The following is an 18,402-nucleotide window of genomic DNA, read 5'->3' as shown; positions in this document are numbered from 1 at the left end:
TCTTAACTCCTTTCCTCTTGCCCCAGCTAGGCTGCGCAGCTGCAGGGAGCAGGAGAGCAATGGCCACACGATGCCGGGGAAGGCTGGCCAGTGAGGTCCCCCCTCTTCAGTTTGGCGGGACATCATGAGGCTGCAGCCGGCCTCAAACCAAATGCACCCCTGGCTCGTGGTGCAGCAGACCGGGCTCTGCACTGCCCAGCTGCCTCCCTGCAGAAACCTGCAGCGCATCAGCCAGCCCGGCTCCAAAGGACACACCCAGCCATCATCGCGCGAGCCCTCCGACCTTATGTAGTCACTGCAGCTGAGGGATGCAACCACTGCAGCCACCACCGCTAGGCTCTCGCTCTTTATCTTCTCATCTTTCTAGGTTTAAACTCTAATCTGAGCAACACCTGGAGCTCCAGAACACTTTGCAATCATGTTTCAGGAACAATTTGCAACTCCATCCAAGTTTTCGCTCTGAACAAGGAAAAAAAACAGGCCAGTCTGACATGCACAAAAACTGAAGCGTTGACATCCTGCATATCCCTGGAGTTTGCAGGCTCTGCATCAAACCAAGATTTAGAAAATTAATCTAAATGGAAGAACTAAATACATTGCAATTGTTCAGCATCAGCCTCTTCAACAGCAGGGTAAGCACCACCAGCCTGCAACCGCCTGAGCATGTTTTCGCTGCACTGAGAGTAGCAGCAGCAGCACCGAAAACAAGCCATTAGCAAAGTTAACGGGTGCTGGGGTGACAGCAGTGAGATTTTAATAAACATGAAAACAAAGGTCTGAAATCTCTTTTCTCCCGCTTTCGTTTGTGATTTGAATCAGCCTAGCCCTTTCCTCCCTTAGGGCTTACACCCTTCAAAACAGCTAAACATCCTTTTGGGGAGGCTGCTGCAGAAGCAAGCATAGCAGGAGGCCAGGCTGGGTCTGGGCACCCTCTGGTCAGCGCTGGCCACCGAACGGAGCCAGTGGTGACACCGTTAAGGCCACAGAAGCACCTGATGGAAGATGCTCCTTGGCAGGCACTGCTCTCAGCTGAGGCTGGTCCATGGAGCAGTGCGGGGACATCTCAGGGCTGGCGCATGTCCAGACTCTGGTGCCCGAAGGATGACAAGCTGCTGGGCTTGTCACATCCCAAACCACATCCTGTTGCCAAAGCGGAGCCCTCCCAGGGGTTACACCTCTAACCCCTTTGGGCTGTGGGGACCCGGCCGAGGGGGACGGGAGTAACGGGCGACTCGGGACCCTTGGGTCCCTCCAGCCCGGTGGGGAGAGCTCCTGCTGCGGTGACACGGAGTGACTCACTGCCACCCTGCCAAAACTCCAGGCGAGTGCTGGAGAGCCCCCGGGATTTCCCGGGGACCCAGCACGGCGGGGTGGTCCCCTGGGGCCGGGCAGGGCCCCACACCTGGGCCCCGAGCAGCAGCTCTGTGGGGCGGCCCGGAGGAAAACAAGTTCGCGACCCAGAGATGAGTCACGGCAGCGAGGCCCCGTCCCCACCCGCGGGGCGACACCGGCTCCCCTCGACCGGGGCACGGCCGGCCACCGACCGCGCTGGGCTGCAGGGAGACCTCAGGGAAGGCATGGTGCAGGGGGACCCCTTCCAGGCTTGGAATGGAAACACTCAACCCCGGGGCTGGTGATACCCCCATGGGTGGGTTTCAGTGGGAGGCCCCAGCGACATGAGACCACCCCACCCCCCCCCCCCCCCCCCGCCATCACACCAGGTTCATTTCCCCTCCTGTTAGTTTGGCACCCCGTTTATAAGCAGCCCCCCCCCCCCCCCCCCCAAATTACACAGCCCCCTCCGGGCACCCTGGCGCACAGTGCCCTCCCACCACACGGCCCCCATGCCCGCTGGGTGCACAGGCTCCTCGGTTACACGGACACCCCGATTATGAGGAACCCCCTGCTCGCCCACCCCCTCCACGGGCACCAGGTGCACAGAGCGCCCCCCCAGTTTGCACGGCCACCCTGCTAACACGGAGCTCCCCGGTTACACCGGGCTCAGCCGGTGCACGGAACCCCCGCCCCGGTTCCATGGACGCCCCCCGGCCCCGCTCCCGGCCCCGCGTTTCCCACCTGGGGGGCGGCTGCCGCCGGGGCTCCCTGCCCATCCTCACCGCGCCCCGCCGGGCTCCACGCCGGGCTCCGCTCCGCTCCCCGGCGGGCGGCACCGGCGGCACCGGGGGGGGGGGGGGGGGGGGGGGGGGGCGGGCGGGCGGGCGGGGCTGCCGGCGGGGCCCGCCCCGCATGTGTGCGCCGACCGGCCCCGCGCCCCGCCCGCCCCGCCCCGGCCCGCCAGCCCCCGCCCGGCTCCCGGCCCCTCCGCCCCGCCCCACCGTAGTCCCGACACCCAGCCCCCTCCCCCTGCCCTCCATCCACCCCTTCCTCCGTCCACCCACCCCTTCATCCATCCATCCATCCATCCATCCATCCATCCATCCATCCATCCATCCATCCATCCATCCTTCCTCCCTGCCTCCCACTACCCTGCTGTTCATCCCACTCGCCTCCCCTCAACCCACCCCTCCATCCATCCATCCTGACACTCGTCTGTCCCCCCTCACCTTTCCCTCCATGCTTCACTCTTCCATTTGTCCACCCCTCGATCCATCCCTTCCTCCTGCCATTCTGACATTCATCCATCCATCCACCCCTCCATTCTTCTACCCATCTGCCTCTCATTCATCCCCCCATCCATCCCACCATCCTACTATTCATCCATCTACCCTTCCCTCCATCAATCTCTCCTTTCCTTCCATCCGTGAACCTTTCCAACCCTCCACCTGCCGCTCCATCCTTCCCTCCATTCATCCATCTGTCCATCCCTCCAGCCATCCACCTCTCCATTCCCCCATCCCTCTCTCCCTCCCTCCCTCCCTCCCTCCCTCCATGCCTCCATCCTATATATTATGTGAGCTTGTTTTCCTTCCCTCCCTACACAGCCCTTTACCCCATCTCTGCTGGAAGAGCCCTCAACACCTTCCTAACAGAACAAAGCCACGCACGGCCCAGGCTGGGTGACACCAGGCGGGGAACATGCTGCTGATTTCTGCTCGGGTGGTGCCTGGGAATGGACTTTTCCTTCTGCCTTCAAGGTTGCTCCTGAGAAAGCGCCTGTGCCACCTTGATCACTGGCATCACTCATCCCCCACACCTTCCCACTGGCCCAGCTGCTGCATGGGGCTTGCGGCCGGATCGAGCCCAGCTGATATCATGGGCAGGGGCAAAAATCTGGCTTTGGGTTTCTTTGCGGGTTTCGGTTTTTCAGAAGAGAGTGACTGCTGCTACTGGTGCTCTAAGACTCGAAAGCTGATCAGGGGCCGAAATAGATGTGGGTTTTGCAGTGAGATTCCAGTGAATTTTAAAAAAAGCAAACCCAATCAGAGCCAAAATCCCCTTTAATTGGTGACCCATTGAGACAACCACCCGCCGTGCAAACCGCATGGGACGCCAGTCCTCAGAGCCCCGGTTGCCTCCCGCTCCGGCTGCAGTGCTGAGGCATCGCCCTGCGCCGAGTGAAACCTCTGCGGAGCGGGGACATGGGTTCAACCTTCGCCAGCTGAGCAGCCAGCAACGATTCAGAAGAAATCCTCCAGCAACAAAAATAACAGGGAGGGGAAAGTCTTGTGTCTGTGTCATGGTACCACCTGCCCCAAGGCACTACCCTGCAAAACAGCCAACAATTCAGGTGCAGCAGGCTTTGTGCCACAGCCTCCTCTCGGCTCACGCTCTTCACTCAAGCTTTAAAGGCTGGGTTCAGTTTTTGGGATGCCAACTTGATCTTTCCCATCCCTTCTGCCTCATTCCCACCTCCTGGTTTCAGCCCCAGCTTTTCAGGTGTATCGCTGAACCAGAGGATTCAGGACATATCAGAGGGGCTAAATCTGCAGAGGCCAACCTTTTCTGGGTGTCAGAGTTGCAGCATCTCCCCTCCCGTCCTGTGCCCTCCCCACCTGACATACTGTGAACTGCTTGTTTTGCTTCTCAGGGCATGCTGCAGCCTGAGGAAGTTACCAAAAATGGTGGCTCAGGGGGCTCGTCCAGCGGAAGGAAGCGGAGGAGCACTGGGAGGTGCCGTGCCATGCCCCAGCCACCACCAAGGAGGTTGCTGCAGCTTGCAGGGACAAGAATGACAGCCACAGCAGTTTGGTGGCCACCAGGCTGGAGCAGCCACCTCGGGGGCTGCAGAGGAGAGGCACCTCCTAGGGCTGCCAACACCAGCGTGCTCATGGGAGCTCCTGGGAGCAGGGCTCTGCATTCCTCCTTACCCCAGAGTTTTTCCCATTTGAGTTCTGGAGATCCTGGGGACACCGGTGCCACACTCTGCGGTGACAGTCCGGCAGCAGGAAGCAATCCAAGGTGGCTTTTAGGGGCCGTGCAGAGAGCAGGGGAGGCAGCCCAAGCCACTGCACCTGTGTGGTGGGGTTGCATTCAGGGTGGCTGCGGTGACCCCGGCAGCACGGTGACCCCCGGCAGCACGGTGCCACGGAGCACGCCGGCAGCCTGCTGGGCGCATCTCAGCCGTGCGGCTCTGGAGCTCTGGTTCCTTCCCCGCGAGCTGCCGGACCAGCCCCAGCCAGGCAGGAGGAAGCCGAGGCTGTGCTCTGACAACACACTTATTTAGACCTTTGGGCTCTGGGTATCAGAATAAACACACCAGCGACACGTGATGGGAACCACTGACTGGGGGTAGACTCCCTCTGCCAGGGAAAACGCAGGGCCGGCCGGCTCCTATGGACAAGCTTCGCACCAGGGACACGCAGGCTGTCAGCACTGCTCTGCCTTTGTGCTCACCCAGTCTTGTTTGTCCTTCCACAGCTGATGCGGCAAGATAAAAAGACCCAAATACCAAACTGCGAGTTCCAGCTAACTCGGCAGAAAAGCCCAGGTCAATGCAAATTCAGAGGGCAGAGATCTGGCCGCATCACTGCTTCCAGATGCCCAGGGGACACCACCTCTGCTCTGAAGGATGCTCACAGATGATACGGGGCTAGAGAGAGAGCATTTAAGTATGAGTGAAATTTTTCCTCAAGCAACTGCAAAAGGATTTGTGGAAACACTTGGTTGGGAGAAGAGCAAAGTGCATGTCACACAAAGCCCCTCTGGTGATAGAAAGTGATTTCCATAGAGAACATTTCTAAGCAAATCAGGTTTCTGATGTATGCAAAGGGACTGGGGTGTATGAGGGCCAGTGGGCTGCAAATATTTCCCAGGAAAGCAGTCATTCTGCTTCAGTCAAATCCTTTTTCATTTCCAGGAATGTGAACTCACAAACCCAAATCTCCTTTACCTGGCTTCTATTTTGGTTCCCCATCCTCCAAATCAGCACAAAGGCACCTTTTAGATGGCTGCTGAAAATGGGACTTACTCCTCACTCACAGAGATGCGCAGAAATTCATCACGGTCATGTTCCCATTCCTCTCTATTCAACTAATTTCTAAAACCTGTATTTGTACCACACACATACACATTTTCTGAATCAACAACATGTTACTGAGTCAGGCTTAGCAAAGTGGAGTACGCCCAGATTTCTGCAATAAATACCTGGAAGATGGTTGTTCTGTCTTAAGTCCTGCAATACAGGTTTCTGCTTGGAACGGAGTATTTATAAGTCAAACATAAGAATATTGCTCAGGGTGTGATGGCCATCAGTCAGATTATTTAGCTTGCTTGGGAATGTCCTGTTGACAAAAATGCTCAAAATCCAGGCAGAAAAAAGGTCTGTGGGTAAAGGCTCATGGCGCAGCTCATGACTGGAAGGCTCACAAACTCCTGCTCTCTATCTCCACACCCTCCACAGCAAAACCAGTAAAGGCTTTAACATTGTGAGGTTACAAACCAAGTAACTGCCACTGCAAATGCATCTTTTCAAAGACGTGTTGTTTTCTTCCTTACCTCCTCCAGCCAGTGAACGAAGGCTCGGGGACAGCAGGGATGGGGATGCTGCCCCAAAGGGGCACTGCGGGTGCAGTGACAACCCTGCCTCTCTGCCAGTGGCTTGAACTAGCGCTGCAGCCCGTGCGAAGCTCCTTTCACGACCTCCCGTCTCTCCGGGGATTTACACAAGTGCCAGCTCTCTCCTCGCTGGGCCCCTCTCACGTACTGGGAGGCCATGGGGCAAAGCCGACCCAGGGTAACCCCCTCACACTGCCACATCGCCCCAGTCAATGCCCCTCACTCATCTGTCCCCCAGCTAAGGGGTGCCTCTGTCTAAAAAAGGGGGGAACAGCAGGTTTAGGAGCTGTGAGTTCCCCAAAAAATCCCACGCAGGCTTCGTCCTCATCCTCCTCCCCTGCAGCCGCTTTCCACCATGTTTCTGCAGACACTGTGTCTCTGGCCCTGCTGACCCTCCACAGGAAGCTTGGTGGAAGGTCCCTGGGCAGCACCTCTGCAAAGGTGGCCGTATGGAGAAACTCTCCCTCCACAGGCTGTGATCCCCCTTGGCCAGGTCAAATGCCCCCAAGCAGGTCCACACCTGCTCTGAAATCTCTCCCCCACCCCAAATTCACCCCAGCCCGCTACCATCCCCATGGCTACGCTGCTGTCTGGAGACCTGGGCAGGAGGACAGAAGGACAGGACCTGGACAGAAACCATGCGGGAGCCTGGCAGAACCTCCTGGGATGCAGCAGGCAGTGGGATGCAGGACTCGGCTCAACATCATTCAGGGAATGGGCAGGAAGAAGGAACAAAACAGGCCAGCTACAGGCTGCCTTCTCAGCCAGAAGGTGCTGGGGTGTCCTTGCTGGACTCAGACCAAGCCACGCACTGGAAATCTAGTAACTCAGCTCCCCAAAAATGCCATAAAGTCATCAGGTCTGGACATGTGCCAATGGCTGCAGACTGCAGCCAGCACTGGGATGCTTTTGCTGCTGTCCAGACTGCAGGTTTCCACCAGATTCTGGATGGCTAACTAGGTCCTTACACAGACACCGAGGCCATCGTGTGCTGCTGTGGCTCAGCCGCCACGGCTCTAGGTGTGCTCGTTACTGCCTTCTCATCATGACGGAGCTTCACAGCCCCAGGAGAGCAGCTCTGCAGCCTCTCCGTGCTGCCTGCACAGCTTCAGAGGGAAGGGGAAGCAGGATCCACTGAAAAGGGAACCTGCTTTTTCTCACTGGTTCCCCCCCAACTTGTGTTTTTCATTTCTCTGGTGCAACTTGAAGGATACTGCAAGATTGCTCAACACCACCTGAGTCCAACCCCTGAGAAACAAAAATGGGCCATAGACATTGGTGGTAGCAGGTCTGACCCCAGATGTTCCCCTTCTGCCTCCCATGTAGGAGGTGAAAATATAACTGTAAATGACCCCATCTGGCCAAGTGCCAAAGATTTCCTGGCCCCCTCTGGGGTGGAAGGGCTCCAGAGCTGTCACGCTTTCAGCAGGCGAACACTTGTCTGATCTGCACTTTTCTGTTCTCCTGCCCGGTGCAAGGGCTTGGGGTGCTTGGAGCAAACCCACGCTAACCCCTGGCGCTCTGCCACACCCTTTCTCCAGTGCCTTCTTCCATAGAGAAAGTCTGATCCTGGTCTTGGGAGGTCATGGCTCAGCTCCCCACAATGCCACTGATGCCCTGGGGAACATAAGCAGGTCACTCAGACCTCCATGCCTTAGTTTCCCACCTGCAATGCAGCAGGTCTCACTCTGACTGATCCACCATGCAGCCCTTGAGACTGTTTCTGTTTTAGTTTCTGACTTTTGCACCCTCAAAGCCACAGGGGTGCTTGCTGAAAGCCATCCATGCTTGTCACAGGCAGAAGCAAGAGTAAAAGTCTGGGTAAAACTTTGATGCAGTAAAACCAAACATTTTCCCCACTGTAATACGAAAATTATAGTGGCCATTGTAAGAGCAGGAGCCATGCACTCCTCCTGCCCCCACAGCCACATCATGCTGTGGTTTGGGCTTCTAAGCAAGCTGTGCATTGCTATGCAAGCGGTTGGTGCTCTTTCCAGGACCCAGTTTGAAGCTGGCAGTGGGTGAGGCAGAGCAGCAGAAGAAGATGGGCTGCTCTTTCCTAAAGGAGAAACAGGGAAGGACAAGAAAGGGCTGCAGAAATCAGGGCTGGAACGGAAACTGAGAAGCCTGCTGGGCCACACCAAGGCAGAACTGCTCCGTAGCCAGCCCTGACAGATAATTTGTCAGGCCTGTTCCAGAGCCGGCCAAGGACAGAGGATCTGCAGCATCCCTGGCAATGCCAGCATGGCTCTGTCCTTACTGCTAGAAAGCCTTTCCCAGTCATAACCTCCTGATGCTAACAAGTCCCATGACTTCTCTTGTTGCTGGTAGCTTGTGGAGGAGACCACTTCATTGCCCTCCACGACGAACTTTTCTTTGTATCAAAACACACATGAGCACATGGCCATGGCGCTGCTGGGTTTCCCAGCCCTTTGCTCACCTAACTTAACTTGAGACACAGACTCCAGATGGGATGCAGCACTGTGGGGACAACTGCCCAGCACCGAGCTGAGCGCAGGGCTGGTTTGCACGATCTCTCATAGTTCCTCTCCTTTCAGCTTGGTGGGGTTTGCCCTCTTGCACAAGGCAAAGCTGCTCAGGCGCTCCGACATCGGGCTGTGCCTCCTCAGCTGCTGCAGGTTTGCCAGCTGCAAGAGCTGCGTCCTGGCTTTGCTCAAGCTTTGCTCAAGGACTCCTGGAGGGAAGGTGCTTCTGCAAAAGGTCCCCTCACATGCAGACAGCTGGCCTTGTCCCGACCCTGCCTGAAGGAAAACCTCTTTCCCAAAGCTGGAATACCCTGTTCCCCACATTTCAGGTCTTCCTTTCCTGTCCCAGTTTCCTCAGGGCTTTGCAGATTGCTGGTCTGGATCCCACCCACCCCGGGGGCCACACGGAGCGGGAAGGGGCAGCGCTGGGAAGGAGCCGGGGCTGGGAGAGGCTTTGGCATGGGCTGAGGTTTCCACCCTGCGTCCTGCCGGAGAACTGCAGTGATGGAGCGGGGCTGAGCACCTCTCGGTGGGGGCAGCTCAGCCGCCCCTGGCTGCACCCAGATGAGCCATGCACCCCTGGAAAGCCGCTCCCCAGGAAGGGCTCTGCCTCCGGCAGCCTCCCTAGGGGCGACCTGGAGGAGGGGACGATGTGAGAGTCGGTGGCTACCGTGATAGCTGCGACCATGGTGACCCTCAGCCCAGCACTCTCTGTCCCAGCCGCCTCTGAGCCTCCAGAGCCAGCACCACCTTTCACACAGCAGTGCATCACAGCTCCTGATGAACCCTCGGCACCGACCAATGCCTTTAGGTGCCAAAGGCTGGATTTGGGAGCTTGCTCTGGGCACTGCAAGTGGAAGACGTGGCCATGCTCCATGTCACGATGGGGCTCTTGAGAAACCACCAGAGCTGGTTGCACATTGGCAATGTGCTGTGATACCCCCAGGCTTTAGGGGAACCAGCCACACTCCTGAGCAGCCCACACATCCAGATATGGAGGTGGCAGCATCTGAAGGGTGCTGTGAACCCGGAGCATCTGCAGTCTCTGCTTCTTCCCTGGCTCACAGCCCACCCACCCAGGGGAGCCACCAGGTCCTCTAGGCAGTGCCCACCCAGCCATGCCCACGTCCCTGTCATCCCTGTTGCCCAAAGGGAGAGGCACATTTTGGATGCACTTTTTAGGATGGACAAGCAAGGCATCCTGCATAAATCTGAAAACCAGATCAGGGAGCAGAAACCACAGGTGCCTGCATCCCTCAGGGTCTGATCTCTGCCTCCCCAAATATAGGTGCCAAAATACTTCTGCAAGTCCCAGCCCAGAGGAACAGGGGACAGCCATGCTCCTCAGCTGGGATGCTCGCGGCTGTTGGGGCTCTCCAGCAGTTTTGCTCCCAAATGAACCTGCAGCAGGACAGTGCCAGACCCAGGACAGCGAGCTTGGGGGCTTCCCTCCTTCCCAGCAGCCTGAAGGGGTCCCCCCGGGCAGGCCCCGTCCCCATCCCGGGCTGGTGCGAGTGCTCCGTGTGCAGATCCCGGTAGATGGCAGCAGGGCCTCAGCATGAGTTTCAATGGATGATTTTTTTTTTTTTTCCCCCGTGAATTTATTTTTTTCTGTGTTTTAAATAAAACTAGCCACCCCGTGCAATTCCATTGCAGATGCAACTTGGGATAAGCCAAACAGAGAGAGGGACATTTGCCCTGGTCGGTTGTGTCAGAGTCACCTATCCAGGTGACAAGCTCAGCGTCCTCTGCAGGCACCTGACTTACGTGCCCAGATCAGCGGTGAGGAGAAAACGGTGTTTATAGGCAGGGTTTGTCTCACTCTCAGGCAGATGACAAAAATGGGACAGAGATCTCACCTTCCGGACACGCGATCCCATCCAACCCAAGCCCAAAGCAGGGCAGAGGTGGCCTGTGCTGCCAGGGGAGGTCTCTGCTGCACAGGGAGAGCTCAGCCTGCCTTCAGGAGTGAGGTGGCTGCACAGAGCCAGGTAGCACATGTAAAAGGAGACATCAAGGCATCAGCAATGCCATTTGAGGACACTGCTGGCTTTGATGGGAAAGGTTTGAGGCCATCCTGCTTCATCCAGAAGGACAAAGTGCTGATGCCAGCATCAGCCAGAGATGCTTTCAGCAAAGGTCTGGGAAAGACCTGACCTGACCTGACAGGGGCTGGGTATATGCAGAGGTTGCAGGAGGCAGGGAAATGCTGGTGCCCATCTCCTGCACAGCCCCCAGCACATGCTCTCGGCATGCAAAATTCTGGGGGGAAAAACCTCCCACGGGCAGTGAGCCCTTCCCGTGCCAGGAATTCAGCTGCACTCCAGCACATAAGCCACTGCTGAAATCACACTGACTTCAACATGACTTCAAACATGTATATAACACTAAGCATGTGCTTTAAGGGATTTTCTGGAGGGGTGCAGGTGTAAGGATGCTGGGAGCTTTGGGGAAAGCAAACTGTAATAGGAACAGCACCTCACAAACCTTTCGGAGAACGCCCCAGCCTGCTCACCTTCAGATCGCAGGGAAGAAGTGAAGGGCAGGGGAAAAGGACAGGGCAGGCAGCTGTATCCCCTGTGGACAGTGATTTGCAGGTCCCAGGATAAGAAAAGTTGGATGTGCTGACTGGGAAGCTGGCAGCAGAGGATGCCTGAGAGTTGCCATGGCCAGTCCAGATTCAGCAAGCCAGTCACCAAAACAGGGAGCTCACTGCAAGCTGGTGGTGACTGCAGCAAGGCTTTCCCAGGGAGACCTCACTGCCCGGAGCAAGCATCTGTAACCACAGCATTTTCCCAAGCCCTGGTGGAAACACCATTTGACTTTTCTCCTGGAGTGCAAAACTGCACCACATTCACAGAGGGAACACACAGCTTTTGGGAGCTTTTTGTAAAGATACTGGAAAGCTGGCGCTGTCAGGTGACCCAGCAAACCCCCTGGAGCAGCCTCTTGGAAATCCTTCCTTGGGGGCAACAAGCTGGTGGGATGAGGGGAGGCACACGGATGGGCAGCAGGTAGCCCTGAGCAAGGACCACAGCAAGTGCAGGACCCTTCCGGGCAGGACACCCCCCCCAGACACTGTGCTGTCCTTAAATCCTTAAACTTCAATGAAATCCTCACACACACACACCCAGGGGCTGGTTTCATGCTGATGCACTCATTCTCATTTATAGCAAAGCCACTTCATGCTTGGAAAATCCTCCAAGGTCTCATCAGTGTTTCTAGGCTCAGATTTGCAAACTTATGTGTTTAAAGGAGATGATTACAAACCCAAAACCACGGGTCTATTGGAGGCCAGCGGGGGTGGATGTGTTACAGATATCTCCATGCTCTCCAAGTCTCAGGCAGTGCAGAGCTGTGTACCTTCATCTATGAACTTTGAGGTGGCCCAGGAACAGCTTGCACCATATATTAACTCTCACAGCAGTAACGTTTTATTGCATCTGTCACTGCACACATATTGATGCCACTCAGTGACCAGGAGACCTGTATCAGGGGCAAAAGGAGGGAGCAGTGACACAGGCAGTGAGGTCCTGGTGGGGTGTTTGATGGATGTGAGTTGGTTGCAGCTGGAATTCGCCCTCTGATGGGTAGTGTCTGTGTGCATCGATCAGGGTGACAGGGACAGGCAGGACCCTGGAGATAAGGCTGTTTTCCAGCAGAATCAAAACCAGGCGGTGTGCTGGGAGAATGGGTTTGCTTTTCTCTAGCATATGATGAACACTGAAAAACAATAGGGGATTACTGGAGCCATAGAGGGTAGGGATGGGGCATTAGCATGCCAGGGCAGAAAAAAGCTTTTTGCTCCTCCTACCCCTTGTAACTAAGGCATCTGGGAGCAGGGATGAGAATTGCAAACACCACCTGGCACAAGTTTATAGCAACCTCTCCTGACACAGACAGCAAAGAGCTTTATAAAGGGTGCAAGAATCATTCCGCTGCTTAATATCTGGGGAAACTGTGACCGAACCAGAGTTGCCGGCTTGCCTTCTCTCGCCACTGCCTCCGTCCCCCTCCTTCACGCTTCTTGGCCCCTCTCCCCGCCGGCAGTCCCGGTGCTCGGGCACGCCAGGACGTGCGCGGCGGGGATCGGCTTGCAGGCAGGCGACAGTGCTGCTGAGCAGCAGTCGACAGCGAGGAATTCAGCTCAGCAAACAAGCGCTCCCCAGCTGCTTCGCCCTTGCAAAGGAGCTGGATGAGACAGGGCGGTGCCCGCCGCCGGCACTGCCACCCGCTGTGCTGGGGCAGGGGGTCTCCTGGATGGGTTTGGGATGGTGCAGACCCTCCAAAGCACAGGGGCGATGTGCAGGGAGTGCCGAGCCAGGGCCGACACGGTGCTTCTTGGCTGTGCTCGCTCAGATGCATCTGTCCCCCATCACCGACCCTCGCATGGGCACAACACCAGTTATAATGACACTGGTGATGGCTGGAAATGGGGAGAAGGCTCTAGAGCTCTGCCCCAGTGCTGGGGTGGGCAGCCCTGCGCAGCTGGGCTGTCTGCGTACCCCAGCCCCAGCACAGAGAGGGGCTAGGGCTCGGTGTCCTGGGGAGGCAGACACAAGCAGGTTCCTCTGAAGGGACCTGTTGGCCCCGTCCCCAGCATGCCATGTCCAGAGCTCACACGACGTCTTGCTGCCTGACCTGAGCCGCGCTCCCACTGCCTTACAGTGAGGTCCCCTGTTAAAAGGTTATAGCCACTCGAAGGCCACTTCAGTCCAGCTTAATACATACTTAATTATAATTAGGTTCGGACAACTGCCAAAAAGAGACCGAATGCTGCAAAGTGCTCTGGGGAAGGCTCCTGAAAAACGTTTCCTGTGGTCCTGTTGGAGTGACATGCCTTCGCACGGTCTTGGCAGCCTTCATTTGCAAAGGTGGGTTGGGCGCGCCAGGAAGACCCCCAGCACTCGCTGTGCCCTGTCTCACATCAGGAGGACACTCTGCTTAAGGAAGGTATAAACCCGAAACTTGGATGGCTATTTGAATGACCTTCTTTGCCCCGACCCTTGGATAAACCCAGCCTTGCTGGCTCAGTCCCTACAGATCCCCCACTTCTTCCCTAAGGGAACAAGATGCTTGCTAGAATATTTTTTTTATTATTATTTTTAAACAAAGCAACAAAACACCCACTTCATCCGCAATGCCGAAACAGAGCCTGCCCCAGGACTGCCACAGCTGCAAATGGAGCTGAGCCACGTAAGCCCACTCGTCACTGCAAAGCAAACGCAGGATAGGAGTTAATTATCTGGCAAAAGGACTTACTAGGTGGTGGGAACTCAGAAGCTCTGGGGACCCACATTTCAATAGTCCTACTCCTTAGGCAGCTAAAGTATGCCCAGTCCTGCCTGCCCTGGCCCCATCCTCAGCCGTGCACCCTCCCTCTCCCCCTAAAGCTCTGCCTAGGTTCCATCTTTACCTTACACCGGCTTAAGAAGATCAAATTCCTTTTCACAGCTCTATTCTGAATCATCAGGGAGGAAAATTCCCAGCAGGAAGATCGGCGTTTCAGCTCCCCAGCCCTTCACAGGTCTCATATAAAATTATGATCTTGGGTTCTCCTAAACAGTCTCTGTTGTGGTAGAAAGTCTCTACATGGGCCATTTTCTTATGCCAGAGCCAAAGAAACTCCCACACTGGGCTGATATCAACAGTGTTCATTGTGCCCAGCAAACATTTCTGTAATGTTGGTGAGGAAACATTTCTGCCCCGGTTAATTATTTTAAAGGAACATTGCTGGCTGTACATTGCTTGCTGCAATGTCCCTGCCCTTAGCAAGGCTGTGGTTTCACTGTCTGGCTGCTCTCTCTTTGCTCTGGGCAGTGTTTGGCCGTAACACTGACCAGTTTCCCTCTCCAGCCGGGTTCCCTTGGCACCTGAACACTTGTGTTTGAGTTGCTGCTCAGATTTTGCTAAAGCGAGTCAAAGCAGCGAGTAAAAGGATCAATTTTCCAGTCTAAACTCAAGAGGAAGAGACTTTGTTGTTATCCTCCTTAACAGGGCCCGGGGCAGATGCTTCTGCATCAAGGCCATTTTCCTCCCAGAGGAGCAGCAGGCAGCCCGTGGGGCCCGGGACTCCTTCAAGCTGCCATGTCAGACAGCGCCGGTCGGGCAGGGAAGCCCTGCTCATCTCTCGGCTTTGCTCCTTGTCTGCAGGGAGCAAATAAACTTTTCTTTGCTCCCTGCAGAGCCACAGCACTTGCAAAAAAAAGTAGAAAGAATAATAGTAATAAAAAAGAGATGTCGAGGATGATTGACGGCTGTGGAGGTCAGATTGCACCCAAGGAGCCCATCCCGAGTGTCTTCCCTCCTGCCAACTACCCGTAACGAGAGCACGGGTCCCTGCCAAGCTTTGCCTCCGTGCAGAAAGGCAGTGCTGGGGTGGTGGCATCCCTCTGCCTGAGGGACAACCAGGGTCAGCAGCTGCTGCAAAAGCTCTTGAGTCCACCAAGCCTGGCTTGTCTCCAAACAGCACAGATAGGGAAGTCAGTGAGCCCCAAAGCCCCCTTCCATGAGGAGCAGAGATGCTAAACCCCTGTGCAAAATGCAGTGGGCAGTCAGAGCTGGGTGCTTCGGGGCAGGGATGCTCACTTTGAGTCCCAAACAGCTTTAAGGCAGGGGACAGAAGCTGAGCTGGGTGGTCTTTTAGGTGGGTACAGAGCCTGAGGTCCTCGGGGAGGTCTGACTTCAGAGACCAGGGACGGCAGGGATTGGTGATTTGCTCTGATGTCCCTCTGTAAGTCAGGCCCACAAAAAAATTGATATAAAAACAATAGTCCTAAACCCAGCAGAAAGTCCTTTGCAAAGGGTGGGCTTACTCCTGGGTCCCCTGAGATCCAGATGGATGCTCTGATCATCTAAAAATAAGATCTGCAGAATGGCTTCTGCTGCACCACTAAAGATGTGCAGGACAAACACTGCTCATTTTTGTCCTACAGTTTACTGCACTGTGCCTTCCCAAAGCCCCACAAACTCAGCAGAAGTCTCCCTGGATGAAATATTTTACTGAATAAAATTTTGTCCCTATGCCCTCCTCCCCATGCAGATCCCCAGTAAAGTTTGTACAAGAAACCACCTCCTCCAAGCCCAAACCTATTTTCTTCACCCCATATCTCCCATATCTCAGCCTGGCAGCAGAGTCCTCTGGATCCATGAAACTGGGGTTACGCTGCTGGTGCCCAGCAACATACAGGGTTTATTCCCTCCATTGGTGGAGGTGGTCCTGCCAGGCCTCCATCGCTTCATTGCAGCAAGGTTTCTTCAGCTGTGCCGGGACATTCCCAGCAGACTGAGCTCCCAGTTCACTTCTGGTATTTTTCTTCTCGTTTTGCTCAGAACATTGTTGTAAGGTCACTGTGCTCCTTTCATCCCACTCCCTGTAATATATTGCTCAGAAAAGTAATTTTACCTTGGAAATAACTTGAAAATGTAGGGTAGCCTTCTTTGGGGTGCATGAGCAACTGAAGTCTGGAGGGTCTGTGCATGTTTCTGGGCTGTGCCATCTAACACCCACTTTTCCACCCTGATGAGACCTCAGCAGTATGTCCAATGTACAGAATACAGCAGTGTTTTCCAGTCTAAGCTGCATTATTCCTTGTTCTGCTACGTCTGCATCTACCCAAGTTAGACCATTGTTTCTGCAGAGAAGCACACAAATAAATCACAGAGTTTAACAATTTTACCATCAAGGAGTGCCTCTGTTTTGTTAGGTTTATCTGGTACCCGCGCTGCTGTAGCTCCCTACAGTGGCTGAATCCACCTGCATGTCCCCAGGAGTGCGTGAGCTGTTTGAATACCTGTTTGGTAGGGCCGGGAGCTCTCCAGGCTGCTGCTCATCAGGCTGGTCTGCCCAAAATAAGTCAAATATTGCACACAGAGCTTTCTAGTCTGCCTGCCCTAAAGAAAACATTTTGCAAGAGAAAATATAGTATTCCAGAGGCTTATCTCGCTTGGTGGCAATTCTAGGTGTATAATTGAGAACCGAGTTGATCATTAGAGGTTCACAGAGATGCTGAATAGCCCAGTGTTCGGTGGTCTCTGCCAGCCACGGCCAATTTACATTAAAGGCTTGTTTCCTTCTACAGCCCACTTCTCAGCCCCTGGGAAATCTCCTCGTGGCTTATTCCTCGTTTGCAAGGACTGTCTAGTGTAAGGAGAAGTCTTGTCTAGCTCTGCTCTCACTGCTGCCAGCAGTTCTGTACAGGGTTTCGGCAAGCTGAACTGGGATGTCACTGACCATGTGCATTTGCTGCAGAAGATTCAGCATCAGCCACATGCTTACCTCTCCCCGCACTGAAAATGAATAGACAGGCTTTACCCGCTATTCCCTAAACAATTTTTTTTTTTTAATAAAATTTGCCTTTTTTTTTTTTTTTTTTTTTTTTGCATAAACGAGAGGAGCCAGAGGTATCCTTTCCCGGGAACTGAAGAGCAAACTGGAGTACGGGCCAGGAATCTACAAAGCCATCAGGGGTTTATGCGCAAATTACACTTGTGCGGGAGCAAAGAGTAAATACCAGAGCAACAACAATAACAACAACTGCCGGCCGAGAGCCAAAAAGCTTTCGGGTGGGGAATGAAATGTCATGTGCAAACGTTGTGATCAGCCCAGGAAGAGCCAGCTGTGCCTTCTTGCCTAATTCCCTTGGGACATCTCGGGGGACCGGCCAGTCTTTCCCCCCTTTCTCCGCGGTGGTTTTTTAACCCTCCAAGCCGGGCAATGGAAACCAAGCCATTCCACCGCGAGGTTACGGAACAGCTTCTCTGCACCCACACGCTCCCTCCTCCTTCCCCCTCTCAGCGCAAACACCACCGGGCCGCAAGAGACGGGTTATTCACTTTTGGCATCCCCGAAACGGCTTTTGGGGGCTCAGGGGATCACGAAATCCCCCGGGCTCCCTCCGCGGCGGCCTACCTGATGGCAAAACGCCGCAGCCAGCGTGGGGAGAGCCTGGCCGGGGGGAGCCGGGCTGCTCGCTCCTCCGCCCCGGGGGTCGGGAGGGGTCCGCCCTGAGCGAGGACCGGCGGCTGCGGCTCAGCCCTGCCCGGAGCCCCGTGGTGTCCGGCGGCCCCGGCGCTCCTGGCCCCGCCGGAGGGGGGAGATGCGGCAGCCGGCGGGGCCGTGCCGGAGCCGGGGAGAGGGGAACCGGAGCGGAACCCCGCGGGGTCTCCACGCCCGCTCCGCCCCGCAGAGGCCGCTCCGGCCGCCGCTGTCCCCCGCACCTGCGGGAGGGAGGCTGCGTGCGGGCGGGGAGGCACCCCAGGGCGCCCCCGGTGCCTGGGTTTAAAAAGATCACGGAGATATTTTCACACCTCAAACCGCCGCCCCCCCTCCGCTCCAGCCCCCATCGCCTTGATTTAGCCCTTGGTAATTAATTTGGCATTTCAGAATAGCTACTGGGCTGGATAATGGCCTCATTCATCTCCCCAGCCTAATCTGAACAGAATCTGGAAGAAAAGCTTTCAGAAAGACAGAAACTGCCATTCGGCGACTGCTCAAAAGAACTGTCACTCCAGGGGAATAAATCGCTCCTGATTATTTCAACCCGGGTCTTCTCTGCTTTTCCAGCCGCTCCCGGTCCCCGCCGGGGGGACGGCCCCCAGATAGCTGAGGAGGGGAAGATCTGGTTGGGTTTTCCCCCTTCCTTCTCCAAAACCCGAGGCCGGGCGATGGCAGGGGGAGGTGGGCCCGGGGCAGCGCATTGTTCCCGGGGAAGTGGACGAGCTCCGGCACCCGAAGCGATTTGACTTTTAAAACAGGCTCCGAGTGCCTTTCCCGGCGGGACCGAAATAAAGCCCTTCTCCCTCCTGCTTCATCGGGGCTTCTCCTCAGCCAAACTCGGGGGGGAAAGGGCCGCTCTGCTTTGCCCTGGACCGGCCGGGCCATGCCTAGGACTGCCCCAATCCCGGTGCAGGTGCCGGAGATACCAGAGATGCTCCGCTCCCCGTGTAGGTAGCAGGGATG

The sequence above is a fragment of the Leptosomus discolor genome, chromosome 15 (assembly GCF_034619465.1).
Source record: "Leptosomus discolor isolate bLepDis1 chromosome 15, bLepDis1.hap2, whole genome shotgun sequence".
Lineage (NCBI taxonomy): Eukaryota > Metazoa > Chordata > Aves > Leptosomiformes > Leptosomidae > Leptosomus > Leptosomus discolor.
This window is presented reverse-complemented; position numbering follows the sequence as displayed.